We start from the raw sequence: 16034 nt of genomic DNA, 5'->3' as shown, positions 1-16034 counted from the left end.
ACAAATGGTGCCTGCATACAACTAGGATGAACATAACCAGTAGATCATAACCCTTACATAGATATGTTATATGTCATATGTAGCAAAACCCTATTCCAGTTATATCTAACATACATTTATGAGCACCCCCACCCCATAAAGCCTTAGGGGGTACACTGTCACAGTTCCTATCTTTAAGAAAGGGGAAAAAATGTGATCCGGGAAACTACAGGCCTGTCAGTTTGACATCTGTAGTATGCAAGGTCTTGGAAAAAATTTTGAAGGAAAAAGTAGTCAGGTCAATGGTAATTGGGACAAAATACAACATGGTTTTACAAAAGGTAGATCATACCAAACCAACCTAATCTCCTTCTTTGAGAAGGTAACAGATTTTTTAGACAAAGGAAATGCAGTGGATCTAATTTACCTCCATTTCAGTTAGGCATTTGATATGGTTCAACATGGAGAATTATTAGCTAAATTGGAAAAGATGGGGATCAATGTAAAATTGAAAGGTGGATAAGGAACTGGTTAAAGGGGAGACTACAGCGGGTCGTACTGAAAGGTGAATTGTGAGGCTGTAAGGAGGTTACTAGTGGAGTTCCTCAGGGATCGGTTTTGGGACCAATCTTATTTAATCTTTTTATTACTGACCTTGGCACAAAAAGTGGGAATGTGCTAATAAAGTTTGTGGATAACACAAAGCTGGGAGGTATTGCCAATACCAAGAAGGACCGGGATATCATACAGGAAGATCTGAATGACCTTGTAAACTGGAGTAATAGTAATAGGATGAAATTTAATAGTGAAAAGTGCAAGGTCATGCATTTAGGGATTAATAACAAAAATATTGTTATAAGATGGGGTGGCATCAGCTGGAAGTAGGAGGAGGAGAAGGACCTCGGAGTATTGGTTGATCACAGGATGACTATGAGCCGCCAATGTGATATGGCCGTGAAAAAAGCTAATGTGGTCTTGGGATGAATCAGGAGAGGTATTTCCAGTAGAAATAAGAAAGTGTTAGTACCGTTACACAAGGCACTGGTGAGACCTCATCTGGAATACTGTGTGCAGTTCTGGTCTCCCATGTTTAAGAAGGATGAATTCAAACTGGAACAGGTTCAGAGATGGGCTACTAGGATGATCCGAGGAATGGAAAACTTGTCATATGAAGGAGACTCAAAGAGCTTGACCTGTTTAGCCTAACCAAAAGAAGGCTGAGGGGAGATATGATTTCTCTCTAGAAATATATCAGAGGAATAAATACCAGGGAGGGAGAGGAATTATTTAAGCTCAGTACCAATATGCACACAAGAACAAACGGGCTATCAGGAAGTTTAGACTTGAAATTAGATGAAGGTTTCTAACCATCAGAGGAGTGAAGTTCTGGAACAGCCTTCCAAGGGGAGTAGTGGGGGCAAAAGACATATCTGGCTTCAAGACTAAGCTTGATAAGTTCATAGATGGGTTGGTATAATGCGACGGCTTAATTTTGGCAATTAATTCGTCTTTGACTACTAGCGGTAAATATGCCCAATGGCTTGTGATGGGATATTAGATGGGGTGGGATCCGAGTTACTACAGAGAATTCTTTCCTGGGTCTCTGGCTGGTGAGTCTTGCTCACATGCTCAGGGTTTACCAGATCACCATATTTGGGGTCTGGAAGGAATTTTCCTCCAGGGCAGATTGGCAGAAGCCCTAGGGGGGGTTTTGCCTTCCTCTGCAGCATGGGGCACAGGTCACTTGCCGGAAGATTCTCTGCACCTTGAAGTCTTTAAACCATGATTTGAGGACTTCAGTGGCTCAGACACAGGTTTGATACAGGAGTGGGTGGGTGAGATTCTGTGACCTGCATTGTGCAGGAGGTCAGACTAGATGATCATAATGGTCCCTTCTGACCTTAAAGTCTATGATTCTATGAATATCTAATGAAATGTGGATCCTGCATTGACTGGCCACAAATCTGAATGTGGACAAAAAAGGACAAAGTAGCACAATTTTTTTTCTAATATTTCAATTGCCTGTGTAAAATGATTTTATCTCCTAGTTAAAGTGACCATTGCCTGGTTCAGCTGGAACAGAATCACATTTTCATATACTGTTCCAGTGTCCCAGGAACAGTATTCAAGACACCTGAAATGTCTTAGTTTTCCATTTCATCAGTCATCAGTCAGTTTTTTCACCTTTAAACTACAAAACATTTGTTCAATATATATCAGTACATCGAGTGGAATTTGCTCTTTGCTTACCAGTAACAAACAGAAATTTATATCATGACATAGAACAATTCTGTTTGGCTGTCTCTGTAATGTTATATTCAGAAGTATAAAATTGAAGATTTCCACGAGTCAGAGAGTTCATCAGTGAGTTATATACTGTCCTCAGTCTCTTCACTGACACCAAGAGCAGTTTAACAATCAGACTGAGAACAGTAGACTAGTTGGTGTATTTAGCTAATGAATAGTTTTGATTTTTTTTTGTTTCTGCATATTGCACATTTCAATCTTTAAGCATTCTATTTACTTGCAGAGATAGTAGCCATTTTATGTTTGATTCAATGCAGACTGTAACAGAGGATACATTGTGGTATCTTTCCTTTTGTTCTTTCTTGTGTTGTTTTTCTCCTTACTCTAAATAACCCTCAATAGATTATGTCTGTTCAGCAAGTGAAGGTGTGATTGTAGCACAGGTAGGCATACAAGTGCTAGCTTTAATCTAGCTAGCATCTGTAACAATAGCAGTGCAGACATTGTGTCATGGGCTTCAGCACAGGCTAGCAACCTGAGTACAAGCCCTCCAGGGATCCTAAATATGTACTCTGGTTGCTAGCTTATGCTGAAGCCCATGCCGCCACACCTACACCGTTATTGTTACCTGGGTTAGCTAGATTAAAGCTAGAGTGGGTATGATGACCTGTGCTACAATCACACAGTTACTTGCAGTGTAGACATACTTTATGGGGTTAGGTAAGAAAAGCCATTAGCACTTAATAGACTTGATTACTCCCTAAATGACCCACTTTCACTGTTATGGGTTTTAGGGGCTTTACTGTGGCCTTGGTTAATTTATAGAAATGGATAGAAATTTTTTACTATAGATGCTCATCTATGATCATCTAAAAGCTACAGATGAGAAGTATTCGTAGTAGATCAAAGCTTTTCTATAGCTTATTGACTTTACAGTGCAGGACTGTGTCAAATGATAGATTGTACAAGCCTCTGATAGCCCGATTAGTTTTGGCAGTAAGAGAACTTCGGATAAGAGTTATAAAATAATAATTTTCCACAGACAGTTTATTTACTGTTAAGTACCATGCATTTTTGAAAAGGTATATTATGGAGAACATAAATCTTTGAAGGTCATTAAAAAAAAACCAAGCTTATAACAAAACTGTTATTCAGGTCAGAGCAACAGGCTAGGTTTTGAGTTAACTTTAAGACACCAGGACAATATTTTCCCTAATTACTTTTAATAGAGCTCTTAAAAGCTCTAACTGTGTTTTTTAATAAGTGAATTTTACCATTTCACATTTTATGGTTTTAATCCAACAAGGGCAGCTAGGAATAATTATAGCGGCGCCATTTATTGCATTTAGTTCAGGGTTTCCATTTTGTCTACCTAGGTCATAAAAGCTGACATTTGAGGGGTGAAGTTTGGTACATAAACTCTTTGCCTTGGATCATGTACTTTTTATAGGGCTAGATTCTGCCATCTATATTCATGTTCAATAGTACTTTACTCTATGGATCATCCAACTGATTTTAATGGAATTAATTCAAAAGTAAAGTACTACTCAGTATAAACAAGGTTAGCAGAATCTGGCCATTAATTGGGTTGTTTAGGTGGGTTTTTTTTTTGAAAACTCCCTAATATATTTATGATGCTGACATACAATAACATTTGTATGCCATAGAAATCAGTGCCTGAGTACAGTATAATGGGAATTATCCCCTAAACTAATCATATTGAATTAAAAAGACCAAAACAGAAAAAGGAACAGAATTTAGCCATGGGAAATACTAAAATTAAAATTTTGCCCATTCTTTTAAAGGGATATAGTCATAGAATCATAGGACTGGAAGGGACCTTCAGAGGTCATCTAGTCCAGTCCCCTGCATTCGTGGCAGGACTAAGTATTATCTAGACCTTTCTGGCAGGCGTTTGTCTAACCTGCTCTTAAAAATATCCAGTGATGGAGATTCCACAACCTCCCCAGGCAATTTATTCCAGTTCTTAACCACTCTGACAGTTAGGAAGTTTTTCCTATATTGTCACAATCTAACTAATGCACTATCACGTCCAGTGCTGGATCTGGCAATTCAGCAAGAAAGAACGATATATTGGTGGAAGGAATAGGAAAGGCAAAATACAATGAGGTACAGGACAAGGTACAGCTACATCAGCTATAGGCATCTGAGAGAATAGAGTGTATCCTAATGCTCAATGAAGAGCCTTTGGTGCAAAGGAAAGAGCTCTGGTTCCTTTTCCTCTAGAACAGCACATTCTGTTTTCTAGCCTTTTTCTGTAGCCTTGAGAATGGTGGTATTTCCTCTTTTTTTAGCTAAAATTAATGGGATTTTTCTGTAACACATTTATCAGTATAGTTTTTGGCTTTTCAACAGTTTTTGTTTGATTCTTTGAAGATTGGTAACATGTAAAGAGATGTCAACTAACAGTTTGAGGCTTCATGGGGAAGATGAAATTGTAATTGTACAAATTTATATAGTGGAGGGTGATCTCCGCCCCCTGGGGTTTCTTGGCAAGTACATTGTACAATACAATAGCAACAGTGGAGAGAGAGCTCTGAAATCCCTTCCCAGACATACGAGTTCAACACAGAAAAACACCTTTACAACAACCGCACTTTTGTTTCACCCTGCCTGCTGTCCAAAACAAATATTATCCACTTGGTTTTTATAGAGTGTGAAGTTTAACTTGTTCTTTATGGTGCAGCACAGAGAGAATGAGAGAGGATGAGAAAGAGAAAGGATATGTGCTGGTGGTTTATCTAGTCCAATCGCATGTTACTTAGCATATATTTGCCAGTGATTTATCCCGATAAATGGAATAATTTGTGAACAACATTCTTGTTCCTCTTGCCCGAATTCATTACAGTCCATGCTTAGCAGAATTAGAACAGCTTTCCCAGATAGCCTCCTAAACAAGATGATTTTGACCATCTCCCTGCACTGTACAATTTGTTGCTGGATACTCCCAGGTAATATAAATGAATAAAGTTGTGGCCTAATTAAACCACATCCATGGCCTCCTGTCTTTCTGTCAGCATGGATGGACAACAGAAGTATTCCTTTTGCATCCGCAGCTACACAAAAGGCTAACCTCTTAGGGTTTGTCTATAAACAGAAGGAGCACTTACTGAACTTAAATGGGTTTAGTTAAACTGATGCAACTTTTCTGTGTTAACTCTTCTATGATCATTTAGAACTAGTTGTATCACCTTTGCTAAACCAATGTGTCAGATTTAAACCAATATAAGAGAGCACTGATTAAGTAAACCGGTATGAAACTATACCTTTAGTTATATTGGTGCAACTTTGTGTTTATATCAGGCCTCAGAATTGGCTTCCCTACATCATCCAGCATCAGAGATGTTATATGAGCAGGTACAAGGAAAAGCTTTTGTAAAGGAAAACTAGACTAAAAGTCTACTTTAAAGTTATTCTTCAAGTCTATAAAGGAAAGGTTTGTAAAGCTTACTGAAAAAGAGGACAATTTTAATCAACAAAGCAGAAGTCAAGAAGGAATCTATGCAAGGAGAACCTCAGTTCCATATAAAAAGACCCTCCCCCCTTCCATAATCCTGATTATGGGTCTATTGCCACAGACTGACATTAGTTTAATGTGCAATTATCACTGGTATTTACAAACTGAGACACAATGGGATTTCCTGACGGATTGAATTATCTTCACATAGTCTGGCACCTCTAGTAGCATATACTCCAGAAAATATTGTAAAACAGAAAGCATTTTCCAAAGCACCAAGGATTTTTAATAAAAGAGCCAAAGAGTTATTACAAATAAAGCATTTTATAAAATATAATGGCCTGTGTGGTGTTCATTTTTAAATATGTCCTAATTTTCCCAGAAGCCCCATTCAGTGTTACTTATCTGCTCCTGCTGAGGCAGACAGGCACTGGGAGTTTTTCTCCTCCACCCCCTACCAGTCAATTACTCTTTGTTGAGCATGGTGTCATGCGGCATTAGGGAAAGTAGGTTTGTAGAGTTTAATTTTCTCTTTTTCTAGGCTGCTGTGCTAGAACATTAACCAACCAGTGTGCACCATCACTTGCCCTTTGTGGAGCCCCCGACATAAATCCCATGGCCAACAGGAATTATAAATTGTTTTGCTGGATGATACATTTTTGATTCATGACCAAAGAAGAATAGAAGTAATTATGTGCAGTAGGACTGGCAGAGTTTTGCTTTTTTTTTTTTTTTTTTTTTTAAAAACAATTTAAAGCACTTCTTTCTTCCTTTAGTCCACTGCTCCTCTATTAAAACGTATATAACATTTACTATTCCTTGCTCCTATGTCCATTGAATCTTTTTGAATGCTTTGAAGTCCAACTACCCAAGAAACTGACTCTCTCCAAAGATCAGCTGATGTGCTCTCACTAGCAGTCCTTAGATCTGTAGGTCTGGGGGCTGAAATCATTTTCAATAGTGGGCTCACAAATCTTGATTTTGCTTCCCTAGCTGGGTTGACAGAACCCCACAAGTTGAGCTTAAGGACACAGTTTTAACACCCAACTTTTTCAATCATGCTTTTGCCTGAAGGGGTGAAGGCGTGTTATATGTACAAAGTTACTTGCATTGTTTAAGACTTCTCTACATGCTCCCTAAGACAATGGTGATAAAAGCATGTTTGAATGCAATGCAGTCAATCAATCATTATCTTCTTTATAAAAACATATTTCTATCTTTCTAAGTTTTCAAATAGAAATGGGGATTTATAATGAAATTGCTCCAAAATCTTTTAATGGCTATTACTGATATTCATATGTAGTATTGCATTCAGGACCCACTCAGAGACTGGGGCTCAACTGCAGTAGCCATTTATATATATATATATGTAAAATGAAAAAAGGCAGTCCCTGCCTCAAAGAGCTTATAAAGCTCAACAACACACACACACAAAAACCAATCAAAACACTTATCTTCCTTCCCAGACTAGAGCTGTTCTAAAAGATGCTACCAATTTTTTTTACATGATATAACTGCTTTCCAAGTGGAAAAATAATAAAATGTTTCACAAATAAAAAGCCAGGTATTGGTGAAGTGGTGCTTAGCTATTAAAACAAAGGGAAATACTCTTTGGAAAATGAAGTACTAACATACAGTCTGAGCCCCGACTATTATTTGAAAGATGCAGAAGCCATTGTTTAACAAATGTTTTCCCCCAAAGCCTTGGTGTGTCTACCAGGACACAATATTAAATAACAGGATAGTTGGGACTGTTATTAAAGTTTAAAAAGTAGCATTAAATACACTTAAATACTAGACTTTTATTTGGGTTATATGCATTATTTCTTCTTGTAAATGTCTCCTGGAAAAATCATTGCAGAATAAGAAGTAGTTTACATCTGACTCTTCTGATCCTACAAGACTGGATCTAGTATGGTGGTCCAAACTTTAAATAGTATTACATTGAATGATTGAACCATTTCCCTTTCTACTTGCTTTATTAAGTTCAAGACATTCTTAAACAGGTTTTGTCCATTTCTGTTGCCAGGATATACACCAACCCACACCTAAGCTTAGCCAACAGATACAAACAACCTACTGCTGAGATTTTTCTCCATTCAAGAAGCAACTCAACTCCAACAGAGGAATTCAGAGTATGAATAGAAAGGCCTGTTTAAGTGAGGTGTGCAAAATAACCACTACAAGGCCAGTAGTATCACTAGAATATTTAGGACCAGCAATGTTCATAAAATGATATTGCAAAATCATCACTCAAAGCGGATGAAATATCAAACATATTTCCCTAAGTCTCAGGAATGCTTTCAAAATACAGTTTTAAATTGCTGTTCTATGGCATCCGCTCTGTCAACACCACTCTCTAGCCACATGAAACTACACTAAAGACAAGCTTTCATTTCCAGTGGAAAAAATGATTTCTAATTCCTCGGCTGTTATGAGATTAAAAGCCTTTTTTATGATTTGTTGTAGAGATCTATAAATAAAAGTTAATCTGCCGCTGCATAAAGCTCAGCACATTGATAAACTATCTGCTAACAATCTCCTACGACACCCGTTGGGCATAAACAGACTCACCTACTACAATAAGCTGTGATGTACAGTCTGTCACCTAAAATCACAGAATTAACTTCTAGGATGTGTTAACACAGGAAAACTCATATGTGAAAGCTTTTTCAGAGTCAGAGCTACTGGGTGAAAACTCACATTTACTCTGTTGTATAACTCCCTTACTTCAAGGCTCCTCATGTCATGGACACCCCAATCTAGTATGCTAATTAAGGCTCCCCTACTCTACCAAAGGCTACTCAGATTTTGAATAAACTTGGCTGTGTCATGCAAAATTCTTACATCAAGTGAAAAGTCCTTTAGGGAGGAGGTGTGGAGCTTCTTAGTATTCACAGATAACAGATCCCAATCCTGGGCCCAGTCCTTCTCCCATTGAAATTAATGCAAGTTACTGACTTCAATAGGATCAGGAACAGGCCTTTAATACTTTAGGGTCAGATCATGCTTAAAGTCTATGCTGGTTGCGATGGAAGGTAGGGCTGCTTCCTCCTTCCCTTTGCATGGCCTATGTAAGGGCCAGGCAGAATTATATTCTCTGCATTCAGGGGTGCACAGGTCCTACTATGTCCTTATTTCTCCCAAGAGTGCATGGTACCCAAAAGGGGAGGCAGGAGGGAAGAGAGGAGGTGGGGCCATGTCTCTGATCCCTTCACAAGCAGGATCAGACAAAGGCATGTAGTAGCACATGGGCTGCCTGAAACAGAATGCCTCTTGGTATGCTCCTTGGGGCGAAGCATTTGATACAAGGGCTGTGCCTACAAACCACATTTCAGCCCTAGATAGGTGGTTGGAAGGGAATTTGCCAAAAAAAAGTTTACTTGCAGTACTTTATTACCAAAATATACCATTAATTTACTAGTAACTATTATTCAGCCTTCAGTTTTCTATCAAAAGGGGTGTCTTTTTTCCCCCCTCGAAAACAATAGACAGCTTGGTAGCTTTCCCTACTCCCATATTGAAGCTATCCGGTGATTTAACTTATTAACACTGTAGCTCTAGATTCTCCATTAATTTACTTATACTGTTTGGTATCAGTTTTCTGTTTGATGACACAATAAAAGTCACATAATTAGGTAACAACAACTTAATGCACTAACTACATGCTTGTAAAACCACAAGAAATTTGTGTGACGGGTTTATTACTGATGCTTTACTAGTGTTTGCTTTCACTTCCCTTAGTTGTATTTTGACGCTTAGGAACACCAGAGGTGAAAACCTCACTGCACTGAAGTTAATGGCAAAACTTCCATTGATTTCAAGGAAGCCAGGAGGGCACTTCAGCTTTTAGATTCTGATGTGAAGGCTTTACTAGAACATTGTCTGGCTATACCGAAAGGACAGGAGCCATTTGACATGGGTTTAATCAGGCTGCAACTTTATTATTAGATGTCTGGGACTACCCGGAAGATACAAGTACATAACCCCATGTTTTTTCTATAATTACCCAAGGGGCTTTTACCAGTCCCACCCCCCTTTTTCATCCAGGTCCCGCCAGCAAATCCATTGCCAGGACCACTCCAATCATAGGAGGGCTAAGGTGGATTATAAGAATGGGGGGTTGGCTCTTTGCCGTACCAATCATAGGAGCCCCGAACTGCCCCGTATTCATTCCTTTAATGAACACCTCTTTTTAAGTCCTTTTCCAAGCCATTTTTCTGGTCACTGTATACCTTTCCTATGGAGTACCTGCACTGGACATCCGCACCTACACTTCAATAATGAGTTGTGACATAAAGCCTACTGCCCCTCATGCCATGCAGGAACAGAGCCCTCCTGAACCTGCTGGGGGAAAGGCGATAAAACCCCAACCGCACCCAAGTCAATATGGTGGTGAGGGAAAAATTCCTTCCCAGACCCTCTAAAAAGGGGTGGCTAGCGTAATGCCCACAGCAGATATTTACCAAATCTGGTATTGTACCACATAAAGGGGAGGGAGGGTGAGTCCTGCTTCAGACTGCTCTATGTAAAAGGGAGGCTCCAGGCCCAGGGCTGCACCTTTTGAACCCTCCTTTTAAACATTCCTAGGGAGTGAGTCAGCAACCACGCTGACCCCTTTTGCAACAGTGTTCATCTCCCTCCCCTCCATTCCCCAGCCATGGAGCACTGTTCCCTTCATTCAGCAATCCAGCCAAGTACCCCCCTGCTTAAAGATGCAGGATGGTCATTCTCCAGTACGTGCTGGTTTTATAGTTTACATATAATATAAAAATCAGCATGTTATAGATACATTATATATATATACACATGCATGCACACACAAATATGTGTGCGGTCCCTTCTGACCTTAAAGTCTATGATTCTATGTGTGTGTATATAAACAAAAAAAGCTACATAAAAAACATAAATGATCTCATACATTTTTTTTCCACAGGATCATTTCCTGACTCAGTGCACAGGGTGGACAGTGCTCAATTAATAAGCAGCTATTCAATATTGCATTTTATCCTCATTGTTCCATCTGTGCCTTACACATTATACAAACCCTGGTTGGAAGGCAGAATTATTTATTCCGTCATGGACTTTTCTATATTACTCATAGCTATAGTATCCGAGTCCTTCGGAAACATTAATTAATTTGTCTTCAAAATCCCATATTACAGATAGGGAGCTTGTTAGAATATGGATATTCAGACCTGCCTGTAAAGGCCTATACTTTAATAACTTAGGTGTATTTTTATCACTTAGCTAGTTATAGAGGTATAAAACAAAGAATCAAAATCACAAATCTGCCTGTGTATGGGCCTTCTCTCACTAGCATAGTCTGAGGCCTTGTTCTTTGGCTAAGGCCTTTGGCTAAGCAGCAGGGGCATCCATAAGCTGGGAAGCATACGGATACATCCTCACATCCCAAACCAGTCGCATTGAAATAAGGTGGTATTGGGCTGTTAGGAAGACAATCCTGTCCTGATAGTGCCCACCAGATAAAGAAACAGATCATAAGTTGGTTAAAGAAAACTTAATCTGATAGCAGATTGATCACTTATCAATGGTTGTGAAACCCTCATTTCTGTATTGTTTTATCTTTATGGCCCCCACTTTTCTATTGTTAATCTGTCTGGTTCTCTAATTGTTTCTGTCTGCTGTATAATTAATTTTGCAACGTGTAAGTTAATTAGGGTAGTGGGATATAATTGGTTAGAGACTTGTTACAATATGTTCGGATTGATTAGTTAAATTTCAGTAAAATGATTGGTTAAGGTATAGCTGATCATATTACTATATAAACTGAGGTCAAACAGGAAGTGGAAGGAAAATTGGAATCATGTTTGCTAAGAGGGGGGAATTGGGAACAGGGAATAGGAAACAGGGAACAGGGACATCAGAGCTGGGAAGGGGGACACAGGGTAAACGTTCTGAGGCATCAGAGCTGGGAAGGGAACACTGGGGAACAGACTGTATCGGCATATAGAGATAAGCTCAACTAGTGTGAAAGGCTTCAGAATATACTTGCTTGGAAACTAACCCCAATAAACATTGCATTGTTTGCACTTCGGACTTCTGGTCTTCTGCTTTCTGTCTACGTGACAAGAACCAGGGGAGAGGGTGAAGGGAGAGCTGCTGGGAGCGGCACAGGCCGAAGGACTTACTGGCCGCAGCTTCCAGCAGCTCTCATTGGCCCAGAGCAGCGATCTGTGGCCAGTGGGAGCCGCGATCGGCTGGACCTGTGGATGGGGCAGGTAAACACACCGGCCCGGCCTGCCAGGGGCTTTCCCTACACAAGCGGCAACCCCTGTTTGAGAAACCCTGATATAGCACTATATAAGTTCAACTCCCATTGACTTCAGTTACAATTGTGAGTGTTCAGCACTTCTGTAAACCAGACCTCAGGGTCTCAAGACACAGCAAAAACATATTATTTTCCTAACCCAAACTACTCTTGCTGATTTTTTTTTAATTCACCCAGCATGGAAAATTTCAGCCCAAACAGTTCAAGTTTGCCAAAGGTATATGCAATTGAAAACAGGATCTTATAATGGAAAGTTAACTCTAGGAATTAATAACTGTGCCACCTATAATATTGTTCTTCCAATACCAGTGTTTTGCTTTTAAGACCTATATGACCCCTCTGACACATGGCAGCAGAATTCCTAGGCTTTGCAGGTCAACTTCCCAGTGGAGGAGAAATCAACTTCCCAGTGGAGGAGCATATACCAAGCGTATTCTGTGTGACTTGCTTTATTTATACATATTCACAAGTCATGGAACAGAAGCATTCATAAGCAGCATAAACATTCCAGAAATCTCAGCTCACATACCACTTCCTGGTTCCCAGGAAGCTATTCTGCCCCAACAATTGACTCTAGATAGAGAGATTAAGGCAGAGATTAAACTTTTTGCTATTTGCCACAGTTACTCTCATAAGACCCTTGCATAACCAAGCAAACAACAATATTGTGTTTCCTCAAACACTAAGCACCTGCTCACAAACTGGGACAAAGGACTTGCATGACTGACCCATCCTCAACTTCTACATACACTTTTACCTCGATATAACGCTGTCCTCGGGAGCCAAAAAATCTTACCGCATTATAGGTGAAACCGCATTATATTGAACTTGCTTTGATCCACTGAAGTGCGCAGCCCCGCCCCCCAGGAGCACTGCTTTACCACGTTATATCCGGATTCATGTTATATCGGGTCACGTTATATCATAAGAACATAAGAACGGCCGTACTGGGTCAGACCAAAGGTCCATCTAGCCCAGTATCTGTCAACCTACAGTGGCCAATGCCAGGTGCCCCAGAGGGAGTGAACCTAACAGGCAATGGTCAAGCGATCTCTCTCCTGCCATCCATCTCCATCCTCTGACAAACAGAGGCTAGGGACACCATTCCTTACCCATCCTGGCTAATAGCCATTTATGGACTTAATCACCATGAAGTTATCCAGTTCTCTTTTAAATGCTGTTATAGTCCTAGCCTTCACAACCTCCTCAGGTAAGGAGTTCCACAAGTTCACTGTGTGCTGCATGAAGAAGAACTTCCTTTTATTTGTTTTAAATCTGCTGCCTATTAATTTCATTTGGTGACCTCTAGTTCTTGTATTATGGGAATAAGTAAATAACTTTTCCTTATCCACTTTCTCCACATCTTATCCACTTTCTTCATATCGGGGTAGAGGTGTACCACAACCCTTCATTATTCAGTATCATCCTATGTGATTTACACTACTCACCCAAACTTTCATTTCAGTGGGGCCCAACATAGATGCAGAGAGCTGTCACATGGTTTTGTTAGAAGGATAAGGGCTTTACATTTGGAAAAACATTAGGAGAAAAAGAGAAGCATAATACTTCATCCTGACAGTCAATGAGAGTTAGCTCCCTAATTAATTGAAGTGCTTATGAAAATCCCATCCCGAATGCTGCTCTCTGTCAACCTTCATCTTTACCCCAGCAGGATGAAGTCCTTTCTTTGTATTTTAGATGTATTGATAGAAGATAGGTCTTTTCAGTTAAGCAAAAACTCCCACTTTCTACTTGAAAAGCCTGACAATATATGGACAATTTTATGCCATATGTAGTACATGTAAATATAAAAGATAGCACAACTTATCATCCCTATTATTTTAATGTCATATAAGTAATGTTGATTACATTTTCCAAGTTAATAATAATGCGGAAGTCAATGTATTGCTCATGCATCTCATACAAAAGGCCTCACAGCTGTTAATAGAATTGTGAACCATATGGCAGACCGCAACCACTCAGGATAAATTAACCTTAGAGTTTTATTTTCCCATAGTATGTTTGTGTCAGAAGAATGATAACCTCCAACTAACTTTACAACCTGTTCTCTGAATGAAGTTATATGCATGAAGGTTCAGTTTAAACGGGTCTACAGGACAACACGCACTGTAGAGGTTTGTGAGCAGGATGAAGAAACATGGGGATTGCATAACAAAAGCAAATGTTTTGAATACTTTTACATTCTTCTTCCCCCTTCAAGACCACCCTTATCCTCTTTTACCACTTCTTGATCTCTCCTACCTCTTAAACTAGTTCACATGTAGATCTACTATGTTTCTACAAGTCTTTTTCTCCCCCTTTATTTAAACCATTAAGTTTCTGGACTATTGCCATGTATAGTAAATTGAAATGCATTTCATTTGCTCATTCATTTGTCAACAGAAACATGACAAGTCACAGATGTCCAAATATTGTAACTCCCTATATCAAGTTGGAAGAAGGGAAGGTTGTAAATAAGACATTTTTTGTTATTATTAGAAAACATAACACAGGTTAACTTAAGATGCTGAGGGAGGAGACTGTAAGTATCTATAAGTAGGTACAACATCCTGAGGGCTTTCAATCATTTAATATTCATTTTACACAGAAATGGTGTCCCAGACGGCTTAAAAAATATTGCGACATATTTTAGGACCCAAATACAGGGATGGATATTTTTAAAAGGGGGATTTAAAAACAAAACAAAAAAATATAAACCTAATATACATTTAAAATCCCAGTGGAAACTTCTTTGCTTTCTATACGTACTTCAGCAAAGTTTTGAAAACAGAAATCTAGCAGCATTGTTGTCAGACAGGACACAGAAAGTGAAATTGACTACAGAGCAAATGGAACTTTACCATATAGTGTGTGCCCTGCTTATGCACAGAGTAAGTATAGCCTAAATAATGTACAGTACATTAGACTTTTTTTAAAATTTTCTCCATTTTAGTAGTCTAATATGATATATGCAGGTAAGGATTTATATGTGCGTGAGAAATACATGCGTGACTACTGACAAATGAAGACAGATCAAACCCCAATCAGCATGTAGCCCTATTGTGACTGCCTTTTATTAACCTCCCACATACTTGAGGGGTTTGTCTTTTTTACACTTTGGCAACACTTGTACAGATTGTCATGCCATTAAACTTCCACTGATCTGTACATTAGATGTGTCTGTAGATGGATGAGGTTTCTACATTTAGCAGGCTGGATTTTCTTTGGTGGGTCCAGTTCCCCTCCCATTGAGGTCAACATCAAATCTTCCACTGATGTCAATGGGAGCAGAACAGGGAGTTAACAGCGCTCAGCACCTTCCAGAAGCTGAGTATAAAAGTACAGTATCTCTAGCCACAGTGTGGGTTTAATTCACCATAATCAATTCCAGTTCTAGGTTATCAGATATTCAGTATCCCGGGTTTAGAAGTTTTCAGCATTAAAGGATACCATGGAGGTTGCAGAATTTGAACATAATGTATCCTCCCAACAATGTAATATAATACAGATGCTCATAACAGGTAACATACTCACTGATAATCAATTTTGAGGTTTCCACTGAGCTAAAATCTTTAAATTTTGTCTAGTCATTTATTTCTGGCAACTGGGTATAGAAAATAAACCCAAATCTGATATTTGACCACTTTACCAAAATGTTGTCATTTATTTATAATGGATTTCATCCTTTTGAGTGCTTTTTTGTGTATATTAAAGGGGTAAAAATTAAGGCCTTCCTTTCACCAGTTCCATCTCTCCATAAGTATATTTACTGAGTAACAAAAAATACATATCACCATTACAGGGTGCTGTTAAAGAGATGTATTTGCTCCTCAGCAGTTGTATTTTGGGCTAATATTAGAGAACTAGTGGCAAAACACGGGTATAAGTAAAGTGACCTCAACCCACACATTGCCTCAGATGTTAAACAGACACAGTAATAACAAGCTCTTTTGATACTAATATAACCTATCTACCAGTTTCTCAGTGTTTTATAGACTTGTGAAATCATTTTGTTCCAGTTTTGCCATATACTGGAAA

Source organism: Mauremys reevesii, linkage group 5, assembly GCF_016161935.1.
Source record: "Mauremys reevesii isolate NIE-2019 linkage group 5, ASM1616193v1, whole genome shotgun sequence".
In the NCBI taxonomy this organism is placed as follows: Eukaryota; Metazoa; Chordata; order Testudines; family Geoemydidae; genus Mauremys; species Mauremys reevesii.
Note: the sequence above shows the minus strand (reverse complement) of the source record.